This window comes from Mustela nigripes, chromosome 18, assembly GCF_022355385.1.
Source record: "Mustela nigripes isolate SB6536 chromosome 18, MUSNIG.SB6536, whole genome shotgun sequence".
NCBI classification, from domain to species: Eukaryota; Metazoa; Chordata; class Mammalia; order Carnivora; family Mustelidae; genus Mustela; species Mustela nigripes.
Window position 1 is genome coordinate 39,401,038 of NC_081574.1, and position 23,047 is coordinate 39,424,084.

Sequence of the window (23,047 nt, forward strand, 5' to 3'; positions counted from 1 at the left end):
TACCCCTCTTTGTGACTTGGATGAATCTATTTGTGCTCTTTGAGTTGGCATAAGATAATAAATGGTTATAGGTAGAAGCGGTTTGTTTCATGATATATGTCTTTATTCAGGGTTAAAAAATAGAATGGGCTCAGTCATCCTAAGAAATTTTAAAGAAACAGGAATAACTGTTAGGTTTTTATTTACCCTCTCTGCCTTATTGGAGCTTTCAAGTTGCAGCACCAGAAGAATTGTAAGTTGAAGAATTATGACATTATTATGACAGAATTATGACAGCTCGAAGGGGCCTTAGGTAATATTTCCTGTTTTTATGGTAAAGAATCCGAGTCCCAGTTTGGTGGGATGGATTTACCTGGTGAGAGATCCTGTACCAGAATTCAACTTGTCTGACTCCTAGACCAGATACATTCATTGTTCTAGGCTGCCTGGTTTTATATCTTTATTCTTTTTCTAAATGTAATTTCTTTCATTCATAAGTCTATAGAACCAGGAGTCTGAGTTGGTAATTGTAGAACTTCTTGTTGGTGGTGTGTGTTATGTTTAATTTGAGAAAAAATTTATCAAATTGATAATGAACATGTCTCCATAAATTTTTAAAGCAATCAATGAGCAGGCTTTTAAACATTTCTTCTACATTAAAACATTCTTCTACAGATGTAAGGAAGTAGGCTATTGAGCCTGTTAAGGAAATCCAAACTAGAATGCTGACTGTACACTTGTGAACCTGATTGACTTCCCTCAACCAAGCACCAGGGGTCAAAGTGTTAGGATTCAAGGGGAAAATTTTTTTTCCAATTTTATTAATAAATGTTGTGGCATTTACATAAAGAAAGCGCTAAATAAAACAAGTGCCTATGCCTTGTATTTTGTCTCTATCCACCAGCCTCGCTGTTCTGTTAGCAGTGGACTAAGGGGGTTTGACCATATTAAAGGAATCTGAAGAAAGCTCAGAGGAAAGGGGAATGATATGACTAATGATATGACTGTCTCCCTGATAATGCTTCTTTGATTCTAACTAAAACTGAACCAAGAAATTAAGTCCATCTCTGTTGAAGTATTGATTTTAATGTATAAAATGTCAGCTCTCAACCAGTAGAAAAGATTATAAGATTACTTAGGCTGTCTCTGAGGACAATTTTATATCAAAGGCATCCTATAGGTTTTATTAGTAAACACATGGTATGTAATTCTCATAAGAAATCAGGAGAAAGAAGCTAATAATTTTCACATTTTCCAGATAAGGAAACAGAAGCATAGCACAGTTGAGTAACTTGCTTAAATTCACACAGGTGGTAAGTGGCGCACCCAGGATTTGAACCCAGGTAATCAGGCTCCAGAGTCCATTTATTATTGGTTTCAAAACAAAAATATATTTGGCACTGCCTACGTATGTTTTTAAATCTTTTTCTCCTTCAGTATGTGTATTTACTCTGTCATTAATGATGATTTCAGTGGCAGTATTTGACAGTGATTTCCTTTGAATGCTGGATAACATGTTCTCTATTGTGTTCCTTCTTTAAAGATAGTGCAAGTGTTTGGGAAAGGTGATGAGGATGTTGTATCACTTCAGCAAGACTTAGTTCTCCCTCTTAGCAACACCTCACAGTCTTACAGTTAGCCATGAACTGGTGGCCAAAGGGGACTGTTCTTGCCCAGTACTCTTTCTCTCCACTTAAGTCAAAGAAGAAAACATTTCAAATCTGTAATATTCTAGTATTAGGTCTGAAAGGACATTTTAAAAGAGTACATGTGCTCACTGTTTGTCTTTTAAAGGATTATATACCTTTTTGATATCAAATAGATCATTCTTTATAAGGTGAAAAAAATTCTTAAGACCCTGGACTAACCCTGGATAGGAAGAGTTAAATTCTCTCAGGTGCTCTGAGTGCTCTGAGCACTGAATATTGGCGAGGAAGCTGCAGTCAGTCAGGAAATAGCTCACCCTATGATTGTAACACAATATTTTAATGAAGGAGCAAAGAAGAGCATCTCCTCCCGTTGTGGTCCGCTACATAGCACTCGGGCTGACAGGGTCAGCAGTGCTGTGTGAAGTCCAGTCACATGACTCCAAAATTAGAAAGGATAATTAGAGACTTACAGTTGTACATGTTCCAATGGGTTCCTTTGTGTCTGGGTGCTTCTCCCTCGCTGGCTTATCATCTGATGATTGCAACTCCAATCAGTAAGTTCTGACCTGAAGACCGAAAGGCACAAATGTTGTCACTGTGACCATTAACAGAGTTGAATGTTGTTCATGTCTATTGAGCTTAGGTTTGGACAGATAGGAAAAGAGAGATACCAAATACAGTAATATGGCAGGAGCTTTGTTTTGGTTCTCTGAAATACATAAAACTGCTTTTTAAAATCACCTGTTTAGTGTAATGGATATATTTTATGCCTCAGTTTCCTAGTTTTTCTTTCAGACACCGCTCAGAATATGCATTACCACAGAAGAGGTGAATTACATCTGTGTGCAACTGGTTTGCCTGAGGAGGGTGCTCTGGCCACTCCTGGGTCCACTCTGGATTTGATAGTTTTGTTTTTTTTTGCCTTCTTCTTGTTCTTCCCCTCCCATTCTCAAATGGAATGCTGGCATTTAACATTATCCCCTCTCCTCAGTTTTTCTCTCTCCTTAGTTTCTTTCTGTCTAGGAAAAAGTCACATGAAGTAGGATTAATACAGAGATTTATGAAGTATGATTTCAAAAAATATTTTGATGTTCCAATTTAAAACCTGCAGGCATTTTAATATAATGTATAAGTATTAAAATACGAAATTAAACTAACGTGGTATTAGTTAAGCTGGTGACTGAGGAAAAGATTTGATCTTGTGAAGTCATCTTTAGAGACCTGGCTGGCCACTGAGTACCCAGCTTTTCTTGTAACATTAGAAACAGGAAGCTCTGCTGTCTTCTAGGTTCATTATTGGGTAGCTGTTGCTCTAGTAATCTTTTTAGTCCTTTTCTTTTATGTTTTAAAACTAGTTCTGCAGAACATGGGTTCTCATGTTTTGTCTTTCTAGATTCTTCCATCTGCGTTTCTAGAAGCTATAATAGTTTTTTTTTTTAAATTTACCCAAAGGAGTTCTTGCTCAATGATGCATGATGTGGCTTACCTGGGTTTGAATCCTGCCGTAGTTACTCACTAGATGTGTGATCTTGAGTAATTATAGAAAATCTAGGAGTCTTTCTAAGTGTAAAATGCAATGAGTAATACCTATCTGGTAAAGGAAGGAGAAACATATGAAATTAATCAGGTGGCCGGAAATAAGAAAAGAAAATCAAGTGGTGTAACAGTGCCTGGTATACGTAGTAGGAGATAAATGAATCAAAATTTATGTCCATGCCTCTACCATGTCCTGTATCAGCCTCTGAGCTGCCAGCACTGTCCTCCTATCTCTATACTGCCTGGCACACTTATTATTGGACTTCCTGAAATATCACTTCTTTTCATAAAGTACAACACACTGTGGTCAGGTGGCATAAATATTTAGATTTGGGATCAGAAGATCGGGAGGTCTGGTCAGCCTTTTTACTAACTGATGTTGGGTAGGTTGTTTGACTTAAGAGAGTCTCTGATTTCTTATTGGTAAAATGGAAATAAGCTTACCACTTTATTTATAGTCTTGTTGTAAGAATTTGCTAAGTTCTAGTTTGTGGATATTTATTTTAAACCTATTGTGAGTTTTATAGTATTCTGAGTAATAGTCTAAGGGATACAAGAAAATAGGTAAGAAAATCCTAGTAAAGAAAAAAAAAAAGATGTAAGGATTTGGCGAATGTTTGAATACAGGACATGAAGGCTGGGTCAAAATCACTGTGAGACTTCAAGCTTAGATGACTTACTGAATCCAGAAGTAATAGGAATTGGGTAGATCAGCAAGGTTTATGAGAGAATAGCTGGTGGTGGGATCAGTTTAAACAAGTAAAATTTGAGGAGAGTGATGGTGCTTTATGTAGAAATGCTGGTGGAAATATGAGGTTGAAGGTTGGCTGCAGAGAGTTCAGAGTCACCATTCAGAGGTGAGGCCAGCAGCTGTGACATGAGTGAACTCTTGGAGGGTGAGCACCGCACTGAGACACGCTGCAGAGATGGGCACACAGCAGCACTACAGTGCCGCTAATGTGTCTTCTGATTCCATATCTGTAGAAAATAGCTCCTAAGGTGAGTTTCCTGGCTGCTCTTCTCTCCTGGCTTCATCAGGGAGCCCTTGTAAAAGCTACTTGCTCTGGTCATTGATGTTCTTTTGGTTCCTCCCAGACAGTCCTGGCTCTGGCTGGCTCTCGTGGTTTTGGGCTCTTTCTGTTTGTTGAGTGCCTCTTGTATAAATTGGTGATGACTTCAGGAAATGGTGCCGGATTTGACATAGAGCTTCCTAGAAATGTTCTAATTCTGTAGTTTACAGCTTCAAGTAATGCACCCTGGATAATGGTGGATGTTACCCTTGAGGAGTGCTGTGGGATGCTTACTGAAGTGGATCATCTTTTATCAAAAACCATATTGAAAGACTTCAAATGATTAAAGACGTTGGGCATATATATTATAATACAAGGACATACATATAATTACAAGGACAGTCACAGGTCTAAATAAAAAACTGGATTGGCAGTTAATATTGTAACTGGTTGAGATGATACAGCAATCTTCTTATTCATGTATCAGTGCAATATTTAACTTTTAAAGGAAGCAGTAGCATTTCCTCTCAGCAGCGGTCACTAAACACAAGATTTGCAGTACTGGATGAGAAACATTATCCACTGTTTTGTGGTTTGGGGGAAAAAAAAGAAATAAAGTTCTTTGAGGGTATTTTACATAGAAATACCAGTTTATCAGAATGCAAAATGGGTACATTTCCAGTGCTTTCATCTTTTTTTTTTCCTACTGTGTATCTCATAAGCTTTCTATAAACTGATACAGGAGTCTGAATTAAATTAGCTCAAGCTCCTAGCAGAGCCTTTACACTCAGCACCCAAGTGACCATGATGTGAGGTATGTTCAATATAATCTTGAATGCTAATGAGGATTAATATTAAACTACATCTGAGCCAATGTTAGATGAATGATTTACCTTTATAATCCCTGCACCCCGTATGCTATTTCATATGCCTGCACCTAAACCTCCATTTGCAGGATTCTCCTGAATTAAGAATTACAAAAGGAAAGCCTTACAAATCACATGCACTGCACTACTGAGATTTTTAATCTTCCTACTTACCACCTTGCTTCCCAGCAGTATTCACCTCAGAGCTTGTTAGAAGAAGTCAGACTCTCAAGCCCCACCTCTGACCCACTGTTAGGATCTGCATTTGAAGATGTCCAGATGGTTCACATATATAATGGAGTTTGAGAAGCACAGGGCTAGGACAGTGGTCCATGGACCAAGCTCAAGTAGAGAAGCTCTAAAACAGGGTTTTTGACCTGACTTCACATTAGAGTTACGAAGGGAGCTTTTTAAAATTCCGACTTCCCACGCTTCACCTCCAGAGATTCTGATGTTTAGGGTGACATCTCAAACGTGTGGCTTTTAGAGATTCCCAGGTGATTCTGCTCTTCAGCTTGCGCTGTCAACCCCTCAGAGTTTGTTGGAAATGTGTACCACACACCTACCCCTGACCTACTCCATCAAAGTGTGTGTTCTAACAAATTCTGAGGTGATTCGTAAGTACTTTAAAGTTTGAGATGTGGTGAAAAGTGTTTAGAGGCAGAATACAAAGCTCAGTGAGGCGGTCACTGTGCTAGTGGCAGAGGCTTGTAAAAGTGAGTGGTCCTGGCTGTGTACCTTTATAGGATTCTTTTTCATCTTTGGTATAGTGATCATAGGGTTCCCATCCTTACTCTTGAAACATAGGGATTCATCCATCTTCCTGCTAGGAAATGGTATGTGTGGTGGTTTTTTTTTTTTTTTTTTTTTTTGTAAAGTGTTTGTTTTTGTTTTGTTTTGTTTTTTTTTATAGTATGTTTTGTTTATGTTTTTTGTGGGTTCTGAAGTCAGCCTGCTTTGGTTCAAATTTTGGTGAATTTTCTCCGTAAACCTCAACTTTCTTATCTGGGAAGAGGGATAATAATTTACTTCCACTTGATGAATACTCAAAATATGTTGTCTATTATTATCAGCAATAATACTGCTTAAACAAAGAGTTTTCTTTAAAACTTTTTCAAAGTCACCTGACATGAATGGGCTGTGGTCAGATCGATGAAGGTATTATATATTTGTAATAATAGTTCTAAGAGTGTTGGGTTACTTGAAGGTGAGGATTTTTAATGACAGTTTGTTTTACTGTCTTTGTAATTATCTATTTAGCAGCTCCACCTCAACATAAAGTAGGTGACATTTTTTAATTGAGTAGTAATACAAAATTTTTAGTACTGAGAAAATAAGAGGTACTGAGTGATTATTGCAAAACAAAATCAGAGTTCTTTATTCACACTCAGCATTCATTTAAGAGTAGTTTTAGGGTTCATCCTGTAATATACTCAGACAGTGATCTTTTTTTTTTCTTTAAAGATTTTATTTATGTATTTGATAGAGATAGCGAGAGAGGGAACACAAGCATGGGGAGTGAGAGAGGGAGGAGCAGGCCTCTCTCTGAGCAGGGAGCCCCATGTGGGGTTTGATCCTAGGACATGACCCTAGCCAAAGGCAGACACTTAACGACTGAGCCACCCAGGCGCCCTGGTAGTGATCTTCTCAAGTCTTTAGTTTCGAGACTCAGAGAACCTCTGTTACAGGGTCCAGCACACCCTCCAGACACTCAGTGTTTACTTAGTGAAGAAGTTAATTACCAGCTGCTCTCTACTAGGTGCTAGGTGTCTCCCAGAGAGGAGGCCGATTAGATCACTTCACATAGTTCTAGTACAGGCGTAATGAGCCAGACATAAGGTTCTGAGACTGGGGCTACTTCTAGCATGAGGGGTTGTGGAGGCGCTTGGAAGTATTGCTTTTTGTGGCAGGTTTTGAAAGGAGGGTTAGGTCATGGGGTGAGTGGACAGGGTGACTGTCCAGATGGGGCCAAACTGAGGCAGAATTAGTAACAGGTGCTCAGATTTGGGCACTTGAGAGTTAGGAGTTGAGGCAACTGTGAACCTCTTTGCCCCTTTTGTTAATTTTTTAGACTGAACAGGTGCTGCTGCACTCAAGGCAGCTATTATGAATTGACTTTTTACAACTTGTGAAACATTTTGCATGTCAAAAAGTGTAGAAAATAATAAACACATGTGATCTCATAGCCAATTAAAAAAATAAACATCGCAGATGAATTGCCAACTCCTGTGAATGCCTCTGTGGTCCAATTACTTTCTTTCTTTCCTTAAGGCAGCCATGACCTGTGGGTGTTGTCATTCCTATGTAAGCGTGCGTCTGTCAACACTAGATAGTATTTTTTTTAGATAGTATATTTTCATGTTTTTAAACCTTGTATAAAATGCTACCTTCATCTCTCCTTTTGTAACTCACCTTTTTTCTCAATATTTCAGATTTATTCTTAACTGATTCATAAAGTCCTAATTGATCATTTATTTGTTTATAGTATTCATTACATGAATGTATACTAGAATTTATTTTTCCATTTCCCTATTTATGGATACTTTGGCTGTCTTGTGTTTTTGTTATCTCAAATGGCATGGCAGTGAACATTCTAATTTGTGGCTTCTTGTGCACTTATGGGAGAGTTCTGTAGGCTAGGTGTATATTTAGGAATCAAATTGCTGGACAGTAAGTTTTTATCATTTTCTGGGTGAACCAAGGCATTCTTGAAAGGGCATATTACATTTTCTTTGAGAGGATGTAATTTTATCTGCTTTTATTTATAAAGTAATTTTTAGTTGTTTTACCTTCTGATCCTTATAATTCCGATATCCCAACAAAAACAGCTGGTGCCCCAAGAAAAAACATGGGAAACACCCTGACACTGCTGTCCTTTCCCTTTAGAGGCTCTGAATGCGGACTCTGCTATCCATTAGTTGGGTCTGGTGGCTGTGCTTTCTGTCGAATGCCTGTAGCTCCTGGTTTCTGAGACTTCTCTGTGGCAGTTGCTGCCTGTGTCTGACAGCTGAGAGTGTTGGCTGTCCACTTCTGGTTGTCTGAAGCAGGACTCCAGTGATAGGGCAGACGAACATTTCACGTTAACAATAGTAGAAGACCAGAATCAAAACTGGGAATGAAAATAGTAAAACACAAATCACATAAGATTAAGTGTGAATTTTATCTAATGTAAATGAATTAGATTCCCCCCCACATTTCAGTCATTCTTTTAGGTATAGAACGTGTGTGCTGCAAGAAATTATAGTTTTCAAAAACAGTACTTCAGAAACTTTAGTTCTTTTATGGAAGATGAATGCTGAAATTACTTTCTTTTTAAAAATGATGTTGGACAAACTTCTCTTTTCTTCGTTAAGAACAACCACTCCAAAATCAGCTAAGACAGTTGCCCTTTCTCCCTGTTGTCAGTTCGCAGTCTGGCTTCTAAAGAGTTAAGTTGGAGGTTTGTGAGGTCATGTGTGACTTTACTGGGTCTGGACTTTTGAAGCTGATCTCTTGGAGGGAAGCTGCCTGTTGAGAGGGGAGTCTAGGCAGAGGGGGAGGAGGGAGTGCTCCTTTCACTTCTTTCAAGTTCTTATCCCTCAGCCCCTGAGGGACATAGTGGCATTCTGGGAGAATGTCACTGCAGAGTCAGTGTGTAGCGGTTTGTACTCACAACAGAAGCAGCCGTATAAGTACATTAAAAGAGGCCTTGCTGAAGATGAAGGTTTGCTGAACAGATGGAACAGGAGAATGTTCTTTGTATTCCTGGTAAGATTATGGGCAAACTGCTGACGGAGGTAACTGGAATTCAGTTTATTTTCTTTGGTTCTAGGCAGTACTGAATTATATATAATTGAAGTTACAGAAAATTCTTTGGATTTTAAACTTTTTTTAAAAATGGAAAACATCGTAAGGAGGTCTTAGAAACTTAGGAAAATGATAACTCATATATATTGTTTTCTAAATAAGGTTGACAAAAATGAAAAGGGTGTATTTGTTACAGGGTCTGTAATGTTTGGACAGGATGAGATTTTTTTCCTTAATAGAGTTGTGCTGCTTCTTGAGTGTTCAGACATAGCTTGGTGTTCTTAGAATATAGTGTGCTTTCAGCTACCTTTTCTGAAACTGCATCCAGGCATTGGAAGGTTACCAGTTTGAGCTTGGTCATTTACTGGGGTCTGTTCTGACTACTCTAAAGGGAGAGTTGGCTGCGCTGTTAGTGTAGAAACATGATTGTCTTAGAAGTTAGCATTAGGTTTGAAACCTTAAAGGCTAGCTGATTATCTAAAGAAAAAAGGCATAGGGAATATTTTTTTTCTGGAACTGAGGGAATTTCAGCTCCACAATTTATTAATGAGAAGTTCTCTCTCGTTTCGTATTCATAAATATAAGGTCAGTGATGGTAAAGGGGGGAACTTGAACCCAGAGTGTTGTTATTTGTGGAGGGGTCCATTCTTGAAATGCTTGGGGTTAAAGGATTCCTGAATACCTGGGAGCCTGTGAGAACCCAGGCGTATAAATGCCTAGGACAGTCAGCTGATTCTAACAGATGTATTTGTAGGTATGTATTGGGTAAGTTGAAGTTTCTTGCTTTGATAACAGTGTTTAAGTTCATAATTTTAAATTCATATATCTAATATTTTATAATGTTATTTATCTTACCTGGCCATCAGTATAAAAAAAGCCTCTTTCTATTTGGATATTTTGTTTCATAGCTTTAATAACAAAGGACAAAGAGAATGCTTGATAAAAGGATGTGAAACATAGTTTGTGAGAGACATAGTAGTTATGAGCCTGGACTTGGGAATTACAGGCCCATTGACTGAATTTTATCTCTATTTCTTACTGTTTGACCTCTGGTAAGTTGCTTAACCACTCTTCATTTGCGGTTTCTTTGTATGGGACCTAGAGATGGTCATAGCACCTAACCTGAGAGGTGGTTGCTGTGAAGATAAACTGAGGTGCAATACGTGGGAAGCACTTAGCAGAATTTCTCCTGCATTAATAAAAGCTCAATAAATGTTGGTAAACTGGCTGCTGTTATGTTTAAATTGCCCTTCCTTACATCAGGCACGTGAGAGGGCTTGGACCTTAGAGAGCGGCAGTCATGAACTTGGAGTTTGGGTTTGCCCACACTGTAAGCACGGCAGGGTTCCAGGTGGTGCCCTGTGCCGCATGCCAGGCAGTCTTCCCTGCCACTAGCCCAGCAGTTATCGCTGCAGTGGAGCCTTAGGGGTCAAGGAGGGCTGAGAGAAAAAAAGGGTAGGTTAGTGCCAGCTAGCAACACTTTGTGAAAACTTCTTTATGCTCATGTCCTGTTGATAGTGTGTCCTGTCAGTTCCATCGTCTTTGAATATGGAGCACAGGACTGCACACACGTGTACCTCAGGCGGAATGTGACCCACACTAGGAGTAAAACTGAAGCGATTGTTAGAACCAGGCCATTCTTTCTGTGTTCTTTCTGTAGGTGTAGACTGTCCTTTTTCATGTAGTGGTGGCTCTTCTTAGAGGGTTTATCTGTATTTCCAGCTTGGCCCTTTCTATCTTAATGCTCCAGGAGTTAGTAGCTGTGCAGCAGTTTGAAGCTGCTTAACTTAAATTTCCTGGACTATGACTTGTGGATAATATATTTTCTTCCGTGGTTTGAGATTACATAAGATAAAACATGGGGCACCTGGGTGGCTCAATTGATTAAGGGTCTTGCTTTCGGCTTAGGTCACGATCTTGGAGTCCTGGGATGGGGCCCCATGTAAGGCTCCCTACTCAGTGGGGTGTCTGCTTCTCCCTCTGACCCTCCCCCAACTTGAGCATGTGTGTGTTTTTGCTCTCAAATAATTAAATAGAATCTTTAAAAAAGTAAGATAAAATATGTGGAAACGCCTGGCAAAAGTCCCAAGTACTAACAAATTTTTTGCTCTTCCAAAAATTTCTCTATTCTTCTATTACTGTGAAAGGAAAATTCAGTTTGTATATGAGACTCTGCCCATTTTGCTTTATAAAGGTCTCATGTCTAGATCAGTGTTTCTTAAGCTTTTGTTTACAATGATTTTCTTCTGTGTTACTAGTTTACTTTGTCTAGTGTCAGTTTCTGTTTGTCACCCTGACTTTCCCAGGAAGTCATTATAGCTTTTAAATTTCATTTTGAACTAGTTTTCAAAAATATGAAAGGAATATGTGCCAATGCTAAGAACTGAAATTGAAGTTCTCTTTTCTCCCCATTTTGCTCCCTCTTCTCAGAAGGAACCTCCTGATGGTTTTAGTGTATTCTTTTTTTTTTTTTTTTTTAAAGATTGTATTTATTTATTTGAGAGAGAATGATCACAAGTAGGCAGAGAGGCAGACAGGGAGGTGGGGGGAGGCAGGCTCCCCTCTGAGCAGAGAGCACCATGCAGGGCTCAATCCTAGGACTTTGGGATCATGACCTGAGCTGAAGGCAGAGGCTTTAACCCACTGAGCTACCCCAGCGCTCCGGTTTTAATGTATTCTTTAAGGCATGATCCCTGACACTCTTTGGGAACCAGTTTTAAACTACCTTAATGGTGCAAAAGTACAGAAGTGGAATGGAAAGTTCTGTCACATTTGCCAGCTCCCTTTATAGCTCAGTTCCTCCCTCTTCTGCAGCACAATGTTTGGAATGTTTGGGAGTACCCTTGTAAGGAACCTGCCTGCACAGCTGGGTTGTGTCTCTAAGAGCCCAATGCATTTGGCAGGTCCAGCTGTAGCTACACTGTTGTGATTCATGTGATCAGGCCAGAGTTCATAGAGGATAGCAAGGCATGCCTGGTCTGAACCTACTGTGAAAATGCTCAGTCCTGAAATTCTGGGGAGGCAGAGCCTGGGTTGGGTTCCAGCAAGGATTTTAGTCATTGTTTAGCTGACTAGAGGGTGTGGTTCAGTTAGCCCTTTGAGCGACTGTTGTGTTTGGCTTTTTGTCAGTAATAACATTGGGTGGAGGGAGGATACAAGTAGGTGCACTGAATGTGGAGTTGGAAGAAAGGGGCTCAGCTGCCAGCCTTGCTGCTTACCAGCTGTGAACCAGGGGCGAGACTTCAGTTTGGTTCTCTGTTTCTTGGAAAATGGGACTGTTGTGAGTGTGAGATACTATAATGCGTATGAAAGTACTAGGTAGACTGCGAAGTGCCCTTTGGGTTTTTAAATTTGTTTTTCTTAGTGGATATTGAAAGGACTAGCTTATTCCTTCTGATTGGCTTAGGTACATTAAACTATTTGTGCTTTGGAGAGAGAGGAACCATGTCGCTGTCTAGAGTTGGTGTCTTTGGACTTCATCCCACCACTTTGTGAAGGTTGTTTGTCCCATCTGCTGTTGAATGCTCCTGGCATACCTAGAAGCCTGCATTTCGAAGGGGCTAGGCTAGGGCAGTATAATTTCTGTGCTCAGAATGTTCTCAAAGAAGCCACTCCCTTTTGTTGATTCAGCTGGTCCTTTACTGAGACTGTACCTTTTAGCAGAGGAAGCATTAAGTGAGGCCCTGAGCATCTCCATTGGCCCGACTCTGCTACTCATTGTGAGACGTGGGAAGAATAACTTCCTCTCCTCCGTAAAACAAAGGCCGCTGGACAGAAGACTTTTTTGTATGTGGGGGTGGAGATGGTAGACTGGATATCTTCCTTTTTCGGTCTTTACCTTATTATATCCATCATCTTAGTGACCAGTTCTTTCTTCTCCTTTTAAATAACTTAGGACATGGGGCACCTGGGTGGCTCAGTGGCTCATGACCTGCCTTCGGCTTGGGTCATGGTCACAGGGTCCTGGAATCGAGGCCCAAGTTGGGTTCTCTGCTCGGCAGGGAGCCTGCTTCCTCCTCTCTCTCTCTGCCTGCCTCTCTGCCGACTTGTGATCTCTGTCTGTCAAATAGATAAATAAATCTTTTTAAAAATAAATAAATAAAAAATAACTTAGGGCAGTTATCTTCAAAAGCATAAAACAAGTGAGTAATGGGGTTAAACATCATTTGAGGGATGCTGTGGTGACTTGTGGGACCTAAATATAAGGAAAACCCTTTAAGGGTGACAGGGTGTTAAGAGTTAGGTATCATATTCTCCTGCCTATAATCCACTGACCTTGGCATGCTTTGTTTTGTAGTGTCTAGAACTAATCATCTTTACTTAGGGTTTCCATGTCTCAGATCTGTTGTTACAGGAACTATGCATACCTGACAGGGGGGAGAGAAAAAAAGGATGCCATGGTAGGTGGTAGCTGAAATAGAGATGCCACCATGAGAAGAAATGGAGTATGAATATTCTTTTCGCTGGAGGCAGTAATCCCTTTAGGGCAGAGGAGGGGGCTTTTGCCAGGCTCTGTGTGAGATGTTTGCATTGCTGTGGCTTGGTTCTCAGTACTATTCATCCATCCTGGTTCTTAAGTTCTTAATCTAAATCTTATTCACTAGAGGAACACATTTATCAAGTATAGACATTCAAGTCTGGCTTTCCCAGGACAAGACTCCATTTCTAGGTGACAGAATGATAGGGAAACATTTGTATTTCTTCAGTATTTTGCTGCTGAAAGATAAAAAGTTAAAAGCTGTCTCTGCAACTTACGAATCAGAAGGCATAGAACTGGCCCAAGTAGTGTGAGATAGTCATTGCCTTCTATAACTTGTGTGTGTAGTGTTCCTTGGGTCAACTGAGCCAACTGTTAGAGACCCATGGAAAGTGTCATTCTCATTGAAATAATTCAGCTAAAGAATTCCAGGATTCATGACTTCAAAAGTCAAGGGTTGGTAAGAGAAACACCGATTTTTTATGTGATTGCCTGAGTATCCCAAGTGTATTACCATGTTTTAGAGGGATAGGCTCTGTTGTAGAGCCTCCAGTCTCAATTTAAGTAGAGATTCTGTTGATCATTGATCAAGATTTCACACTTCTTCCTAATTCCAAAGGTGAGGTCTCAGATATTTATCTTGCTTAAACTTTGGGACAAGTAGATCAATAGGGGCTTAAATGTCAAACATGTAAGTACAGCTTCAGGATTGGAGGTGGGGATATGGCCGATCGATTTAGTAGGTGATGAAGAATAAACCTAAGGACTAAATCAATATAAGATGAGTTTGGTTTTGCATTTTCTGGCATCTTGACCTTGGGAAGCTGGTGTGTCCCATCCTTGACTATAATTTTGAATTCATCATGGAAATTGCTGGGCATTTTCTTAAGCTTGAAAATGAGGGAACCAAACTATCCACCTGAAGCATAGCAAAAAACATGTCGGCATGTTCTAATTTAATAAGAAACTGCCTGTTCCCTGGGATCCACCTTCTCATTAGGGTCCTGGTAAATTTACTGATCATTCTGGGGCTCCTCATTGGTAAGCAATACGGATTTCACATCCCAATCCTTTGAATTATAACTTTTTTAAAAAAGATTATTTATTTATTTGACAGAGAGAGAGAGAGAGAGAGAGAGAGAGCACAAGCAGGGGGAGTGGCAGGCAGAGGGAGAAAGAGAAGCAGGCTCCCCACAGAGCAGGGGCAGCCCGATACAGGGCTTGATCCCAGGACCCAGGGATCATGACCTGAGCTGAATTACCTTGCTTAACCAACTGAGCTACCCAGGCACCCTTTTTTTTCTTTTCTTCTTTTTAAAGGATAAAAACATTTTTATTAACAAAATATTTCACTGGGAAATTTAGGTTGAACAAAACAGGCACCCACTATCCTTCCACATGTGCTCACGTGCACACACACACACACACACACACACACACACACACACACACGGCTATTCCCAGAAATATCCCAGCTTGAGAGAGAACATACGGCACTTATATTTGAGCCATAGTCAGTAGATGTTTGAAATGTCAGCACTGATTATTAGCTCCATGTCTGGATTCATTTGGTTGCTGCAGAGGGAGAGCTGGCCATCTCCTGAGTCATCAGTGTCTCTTCCTTTGGCACTGAGGTCTTTTTGGGAGGTCTCCGAGCCACACAGCCATGGGGCCAGCTCTGGCAGTAGGCTGAGAGATCCAACTACAGAAGCTAGGCTGTGAGCCAAGGGTGGGGTTGCCCTATCCAGTATGTGTGAAGTATTAAAATCCACCCATGGTTGGCTAGTGTAGAAGTAATATTTATCTTGTTTTATGAAACCATACTCAAAGACAGCAGTCTCCTATAACTGTACACCAAGTTGATTAAAAATTGAATTAGATATACCTTCTTAAAGTACTTAAAAAGGAAGTTTCATTGTGAAAACAAGATTTAGGTATTTTTCCCCTCAAAATATTGTATATTATATGGATACCAGCTATCCTTCCTGTGCTCTTATGCCATTCTTTTTACTCATTGTTTTTAAAGATTTTTATTCATTTATTTGACAGAATGATAGAGCCAGAGAGCACAAGTGAGGGGAATGGCAGAGGGAGAGGGAGAAGCAGGCTCCCTACTAAGCAGGGAGCCTGATGCCGGGCTCGATTCCAGGCCCCTGGGATCATGACCTGAGCTGAAGGCAGACGCTTAACCATATGAGCCACTCAGCACACCCCCCCCCCCACTTTTAAAGATATTTATTTATTTGACAGAATATTTGCTTTTTTGGTAGCATCTTTTCTCTATTTTGTTTTCTTTCTTCTGCCTTTCCTGTCTCCTCTGTCCTCAGAATTCAAATTGTCATGGGATTTTTTTTTCCTTTCCCTGAATATTTAACCACGCTTATGTCTTCCCAGTTGTTTCTCCATTCCACATTCTTATCTTGCTGAGCCTCAGTAGCCACTGACAGACATGGACTTTAAGTTGCTATATTGATGTGGCCATTGCACATCAACCAGGGAGATTCTGGTAAGCCCAAGTTGCTTCCAGACCTGTCTATGGAAGGTAGACATCTACAATAGTCTTGTGTCTGCTGGTGATGCAAGTAGTAGTTGGAGGAATGCTGTCCTGGGAGCTGGAAGATGTGGGCTCTGGCTCTTGTTCTGTCTCTATCTAAATTCCTAACCTGTCTCCCCATTCACTCATACGGAAAATAAGATTAGATTAAATAATTTACAACATACATTTTCAGCTCCAAAAAACCCATTACTTGACTCCATGAAATCTTACTAATTGGCTTCTTACATTAGCTCTCTGTGATCAATTAGAATCTTCTTTACAAAAACAAATTGAAAAATAGTGAGCAGACTGTGGAACTGGAGCAGGTAGAATAACACTGAAATTAGCAGCAGTGCTCACAGCACTGACAAGATGGAGAGCAAGTGGAAGGAGAGGCCATTTTCCATTCCTCCATGGTCTTTTTTTAGGCTATGTACACAGGTTGACTTTTGTATTGTTCTTCCAGGAAAGCAGCATCTACCAATTACCCCTTTTCAGTCTGAGTCTTCTTTATCCCTTCTTAAAGTCCTTTCTCACATGAAAGCAGAAGTGTGACCCAAAGCAGCTGAAATGAAACCAAAATGGAGGAGTTTAGAGTCCATGTAATTCTCTCTTGATTCTTAGTTATCCAGTGGATATTAGAATATCCACTGGATATTGTATCCCCTGCATTTAGGAGAGCTATTCTTTCCTTTTTAACCCAAAGAAGTGTATAATTGGCAGTCGGGAACCTGCGGTTTTTCTAGTCCTTTACATTAGCTCTGTGGTTCTGGACATGTCACTTACCCATTTCTGAGCTGATTTTGTCTTTAAAATGAAGGAGTTGGGCTACGCAATACTTAAAAAAAATCTTTTTCCAGAGCCAGCATGCCATGACCCTGTAGTTTTCCTCTTCGTTTGTGAGACCATGAGAAAGAAGTGGCAGTGAGGGAAAAGGAGAGGGACAACAGTCAGATTCTTCTGATGGCTTGTATAGAGCTTACAACCTCCTTGAAGGCAGAGGCTGTCTTTTATTTTTTTGTATAGCACTAAGTCCAGGTTACCACGATGTTTTAAAATTGATTCTTTTTTTCAGTTAGTGTATTGATTTTAGCATTTATGAAGGCATCAGCTGTCTGAGGCTCTCTCTGTGAGGGCAACCTCCTTGAAACATGAGAGGATTCTAGACTGAATTTTTCTTGTAGCGATGGCAGAAGTTTGAACTCTCTATACTTTCATGAGGAAATTATCTCCTTTCGCAGGATGGTAGAAACTATTCTGTTGATCACCCTTTCTGTTTGTTTTTTCTTCAACAAAAGCCTCAAGGACATTCATTGTTCCCCAAGCTTGTAGTAAGTGTCTGTTGGCATCCAGGCTGAAGGACCTGCTTGTGTTTTTGAAGCCTAAGTGAGGTTTAGCAAGGCAACATCAGTGTTTCTTCAGGGAATTCTTTGCCTTTGCTTTCTTGATAATGATAGTGCCAATCAAAACATTGGTATTCTGATTGATAAAGCTGAGTACATGCACTGAGTGGCTTATCAAGAATATTTTCTGGTCATGAGGAGATCTGAAAATCTCCTTTCCCTATTTTTATTTTTTTTCAGTACCACAGACAACTTCGGAGTTGGCACATTGCCCTGAGTTTAAAATACATCCCATCACAGTGAGGGATGCCACTCTTTCCAGTCCTGGAGAATGCTTTGATTTAGGCTCATACCACTGACTTAAGGCAAAGGTATCAGTAGGAGTGGAGAGTTAATCTGTGCTATTGGTTAGCAAAAATAGAAAGGATTTATTTGATTTATATATGCTTATTTTATTCAAAACATTAGTTGCAGTATTCTCTCCTGTCAGACTCTTAGACTGGGTTATAGTTCGATTTATTTGTGATTCTCTTTTCTGCTGTGTCCTAACTGATGTAGTAATGAGGTCTGTGAAGCTTCTTCACCTGAGGGAGAAGAGGGACTCAGAGGGCTCAAGTAGCCCTGATTTTGTGCGACTGACATAACTAAGAGGGGGGTTGATGTGGTGGTTTCAGACCTCTCTTAGTTGGAAGTAACCTGTCTCCTGAAGCCCTGCCCTGTACCCTGGAAGTGATGCCTGAGGATGGAGTTGCCACCCTGCCTATGTCACTAATTCTGGGACCACAGACAGGGCCACGTCATTGGGATGGCACAGATTCCAAAGGCCCAGGGGGCAACTACTCCAGCAAGTTGGAGGATTTCTCCAGCTTACTGCTGATATGACAGCCTCTCCTCTCCCTGTCCTCCTTAAGAGAATATCTGTATAGATGTGCCAAGCGTCTATGTGTAATATAATCTCAAATCAGAATGGTAAGAGTGAAAGATGCTGTTAACTTTTGAAGAAAAAATTCTAATTTACTAAATATAATTTTATCTCCTGATTTTTTCTTCTAAGAATAAACTTACCTTCAAGTTAAAACTTTGTTCTATTTAAATAACAAGACTTTAGACAATCTAGACTAGTTTGTGAACTCCCATGACATACTTTGAACCATCCAAGGCTGTACATTCCTGGATTTGAATACAAGGCTTTTCCCACCAATTTGGAATGAACTGGTCATTGTAACCAGTTTTGTATGGGACAGTTGTTTCGGATCCTAAACCCTATAATGACATCATTTTCTTTATACCCAAAATAAATGCTGTGCAGACTAGATTATTCTGGAATTTGACTGCTCTATTTTTCTCCCAATTAAAATCTGTTGCAAAGGAACCCTGCTAGTGAACAGTTTCCCTTATAAGTTATTGTTTTTGTGCTTCTAACTTTGCTAGTAATAAATCTTATTTTTCCATGAGAAAGCAGCCCTTTCTATTTAAGGTGGAGTAGGAGTTGTGGTTGAAATTGCAAGCACATCCAGTGTGTTCTATTTTGATTTTCTAGCTTCAGAGTATTCAGTGGAAATGGTTTAATCACAATGTGGTTTGGGTTTAAGGGTATAGAAGAGTAAGAGCGGGATGCCTGGGTGGCTCAGTAGGGTACTAAGCCTCTGCCTTCGGCTCAGGTCATGATCTCAGGGTCTGGGGATAGAGAGCCTGGCGCCAAGCTGTCTGCTTCTTCCTCTCCCTGTGCCTGCCTCTCTGCCTACTTGTGATCTCTGTCAAATAAACAAACAAACACACAAATAAATAAATAAATAAAATCTTTAAAAAAAAAGAGCTATAAATGGTGAATGGAAGGAGGATCATTATTCTATTTAGCTGAACACTAAATTGTTCATACATAAGGCCTCATGTTTTTGTTGGGACATATGCATGTCTACCTCACATCATTTATATGAAAAAGAATAGAGGAGAGATCACCTTGTAGTAAATCCCACCTTCTTTAGAACTCTCTGAGGATTGAAGGGGACCTTCCTTTACTTTCTTTTTATGACTTCTTTGTATTTGATGAATAATTTCCAGAACTCATAGTTTATCCTTGGGAAGCTACAGCTCTTATGTAATTATGGATATATTTATATGATTTAAAGAGTATTAATGCAAGTGTTGCTCTAAATATTTTATGCATTCCCTTCGAGCTAACTGCTGGATCTCTTTGAGGGCTAGAATTCCAAAGTATGTGATGGCTTAGAATCACTTGTAGGGGTAAGAATCTGTTTATTTCAGGAGATTCATTTTCATAGCCCAAGCTGGCCATTTCCTGACAGTATTGCCCTGGGGGGAAAAACCCTCCCCTTTGTCCTTTGTAAAAGGACAGTAATACAGTAATACTTCCAGAGGTGTTTCAGCTAAGGTAATGCTTAGCTGAAGTGCTTAACACAGTGTGCAAGGAAATGTCAGTTATCACCACCCCCTTCACTGTCGTCCTACTCCTTAAGTCATTCTGTATACTTGAAAATGCCTGTATTTTCACTGTGCTTTTAATACTATTCCATTAAGCATAAAGCTTAAATTAGCAGCAAGGGACATTATTGCATACTCATTTCCTTTTTACTCTCCTCTGTGCTTTGTACCTCTTGGTGTCCTTCAGTCAGGGGTGCTGAGTGAGGCTTAAAGCTTTATCTCAAAGCTATTATTAGAAGAGGAGAAAAATCCAGAATACAGAGTTCTTTGCATACATCTTTCAGGGAGAGGGAATTTCCTAATGCCTCTCACAGCACTTCATTGCATAAAGAGTAAAAAAAAAAAAAAAAAAAAAGAAGAAAAATTTAAATAATGTCTGACTCATTTACTTACATTTTTAAATATGGTGAGTTTAATTCCTCATGCTGATATTTGGCTGTCTAGAACAATAACTTCCAGTTATGGGTCCCCATAATTCTTCTGATGATTTCAGTTTTTATTAACACCACAGCAGAGACAGCTAGAGTGTTGCATTAACAGTGGAAAAAACAACTTAGAAACTGAATATGTTCTTTTTAAAAGTTAGAGTAATATGAAAATTTATGGGTCTCTGCCCAAGGAAAGTCCCATGCCTGATTTCATAATGTTCTGACATATGGAACATAAGAGGAAGATCTCTGTACCTTAACATTTTACCAGGCTTTCTTTAGTGAATGCACTCATTCTTCGATACATATTTATGTCTAAAACTTTTGCTGCAGAGCTCTCATTGACTGAACATGAGCAAAGACTGTATATTAGTAAAACTGTAAATTATTGTGGATATAATTCATCTTAAAACTAAAGAAAAGGTTTTATTTTTTTGAGGTTTTATTTTTAAGTAATCTCTATTCCTAATGTGGGGCTTGAACTTACAACCCTAAGATCAAGAGTCATGTACTCTACCTGCCGAGCCAGCTAGGGACCCATAAAGAAAACATTTAGATTGCTATGAAGATATCAAAAAAAGATTTTTTTATTTAAGCCCATGGTGGGAGCATTTTTATGTCAAAAATAAACTATCTCTGATAACCTACCTCTAAGTAGTCTCTGCAACACAGAGGGGTTGTAAAGTCATGTGAACTTTGGAACTGTACAGTCTTGAGCTCCTTTGGGATAATGGCATGCTCTACAGAGTAGTTGTGGTTTTTGTTCAAGGAGCACTGGTTATGGGTTGAATGCTAGTTGGTGTGATCCTCAGTCTCATTGCGTATCCAGCGGTAAGCTGCAGGTACTGCTTCCTGGGATTGTAAGACACTTGAAATACTGACTAAAATGGGAGGATGGTGAAGTCCATCAGATTGTTGGCGCTGGAAACAGCAGAGAAGGGGCTCTTCACTGCCTTTCTGCTCCTCCAGCTAGTAGCTAGGGTGCTTTTATCAGCTGTATACCTCCATTGGCCTTGAGCATTCTACTTGCAAATAGAATAGGTTATAATTAAACAAAGGAAGGGGCCAGGGGCCCTTTGTTAGTTTATGCTTTTAAATTCATTTTGTCACCTTCATATACTGAGTCATATGGGATTTTTCTATGGATGATGTGGCTCAGTATAGAAGACTCTTCCTTCCCTGATCCTTCTGAGACTTCCTGAGAATGGTTCATGCCTGTTAACAGCAAACAACTATCTCTTGAAAAACTCTATAGAATTTGTCCATCACCATCATGGTTGAGTCACCAGGCATGATTGGTTGATACCACCTGGCTGGGTGTAATCCAGAAAAGCCCACCTGCTCACCAGCATCCTTCTTTTTACCTAGTTCAAACAGTGCCTGCCCTTCTATTCTCCATTTCTGTGTGGGATCCAGGGAGCCCTTTCTCTTCATGGCAAGGGTGACTGATTCCTCCATGCTAGTGGGTTTTAAAACCGTGTGTGTGTGTGTGTGAGTGAGAGAGTGAGTTTAAAATAGACATTTTCAAAAACAGAGTATAATAAAGAACTCCCAGGTTTATCAGATAGTTGAAAGTGGAACTTGCTTTGTCTGAAGCTTAAACTGCGTGATACTGAATTCTACTTCAGGCATCGCCAGCACTCCTCTAGGGGCTGCTTTCCTGAGTTGTCCTTGCTAAAAATACATAACATATTTCTCCCTGCCCTTCTGTGCTGTACACAAACATGCATACACACAGGGACACATATGAGCAAGCCGTAACAAGTAGGACGATTTACTAAGCCACCATAAAGTTAGGTACTACCTAACTGCCTTAAGCATGAATTGTCACTCCTGGCTAGGTTTACCAGACAGTTTAGGTTATAAACTTGATTTTTATCCAACAGAAATTATGAGACTTCTTTTACTTTGCATCCCCTACTTAGGTTCTTGTTTTAGTACCTTTTAAGGAGTACATAGTACTCTAGTAACCTTACCAAGTATAGTAGGAAAGTCCCATGCCTGATTTCATAATGTTCTGAGAGAACATAAGAGGAAGACCTCTGTACCTTAACATTGTACCAGGCTTTCTTTAGTCATTGCACTCATTCTTCGATACATATTTATGTCTAAAACCTTTGCTGCAGAGCTCTCATTGACTGAATATTAACGAACTCTGTATATTAGTAAAAACTATAAATTATTGTGAGATATAACTCATCTTAAAACTAAAGAAAAGATTTTATTTTTTTGAAGTTTTATTTTTAAGTAATTTCTGTGCCTAATGTGGGGCTTGATCTTACAACCTTGAGATCAGAGTTTGAGATCAGAGACTAATGCCTGTTGTAGAATTTTAGAGGGAGAAGGGACATTCATCCAGTCTCCCTTACACACACACACACACACACACACACACACACACACACACACAGACGCACGTGCACACACACATACAGACACACACACACAGAGTTGTACAGATGAATGAATATACTAAGGTTAAGGAAGTGACGCAGCTTGCCCCAAATTTCACCGCTAATGATGAGATGGAAAGAATAATTCAACTCTCCTGCTGTTTCAGAACATCTTCAACATGTCTCTCATATCTGACTGCTGTTTGTAAATTGGCCTTACAACACTGGCATCATAACCCTGTCTGAGGGAGGCAGGATAAGCAGTGTGTTCTCTTACGTCAGCCTGTCTGGATACACATCCCAGCTCTGGCATACTGCTCACTTGTGCCTCAGTTTTCCCGTCTGTCTAGTAGACATACTAATGATACCTACTTCATAGAGTTGATACGAAAATTAAATATGCTAATGCCTGTAAAAGTCTCAGAACAATGCCTAGAACTGTGAAAGTGCTTAATACACATTAACTGTCATTTTTATCTGAGTGCAGATAAGCATTGAATGGCAGTGGAGAGAAATTGAGTGCAGTCTGTTATGGATCACACTGAAATGTTTACCACAGCCTGGGCAGACCAACTAGGGTTCATTTAGTTCATTTAGCATTA

General features: G+C 39.8%; 1 protein-coding gene across 5 annotated transcripts in view; it reads left to right on the forward strand.

Moving 5' to 3' along the window:
* PSD3 (pleckstrin and Sec7 domain containing 3) overlaps positions 1 to 23,047 on the forward strand; it is a 736,339-nt gene that overhangs the window by 317,664 nt on the left and 395,628 nt on the right. The window contains exon 1 of one of the 5 annotated variants that reach the window (XM_059384340.1): positions 8,558 to 8,787. The exons of the other annotated variants lie outside the window; for them this stretch is intronic. The gene's annotated coding sequence lies outside the window, so the exon portion shown is untranslated. Of the gene's footprint in view, positions 1 to 8,557; positions 8,788 to 23,047 lie in introns of those variants that run through there. 5 annotated transcript variants of the gene reach the window in all.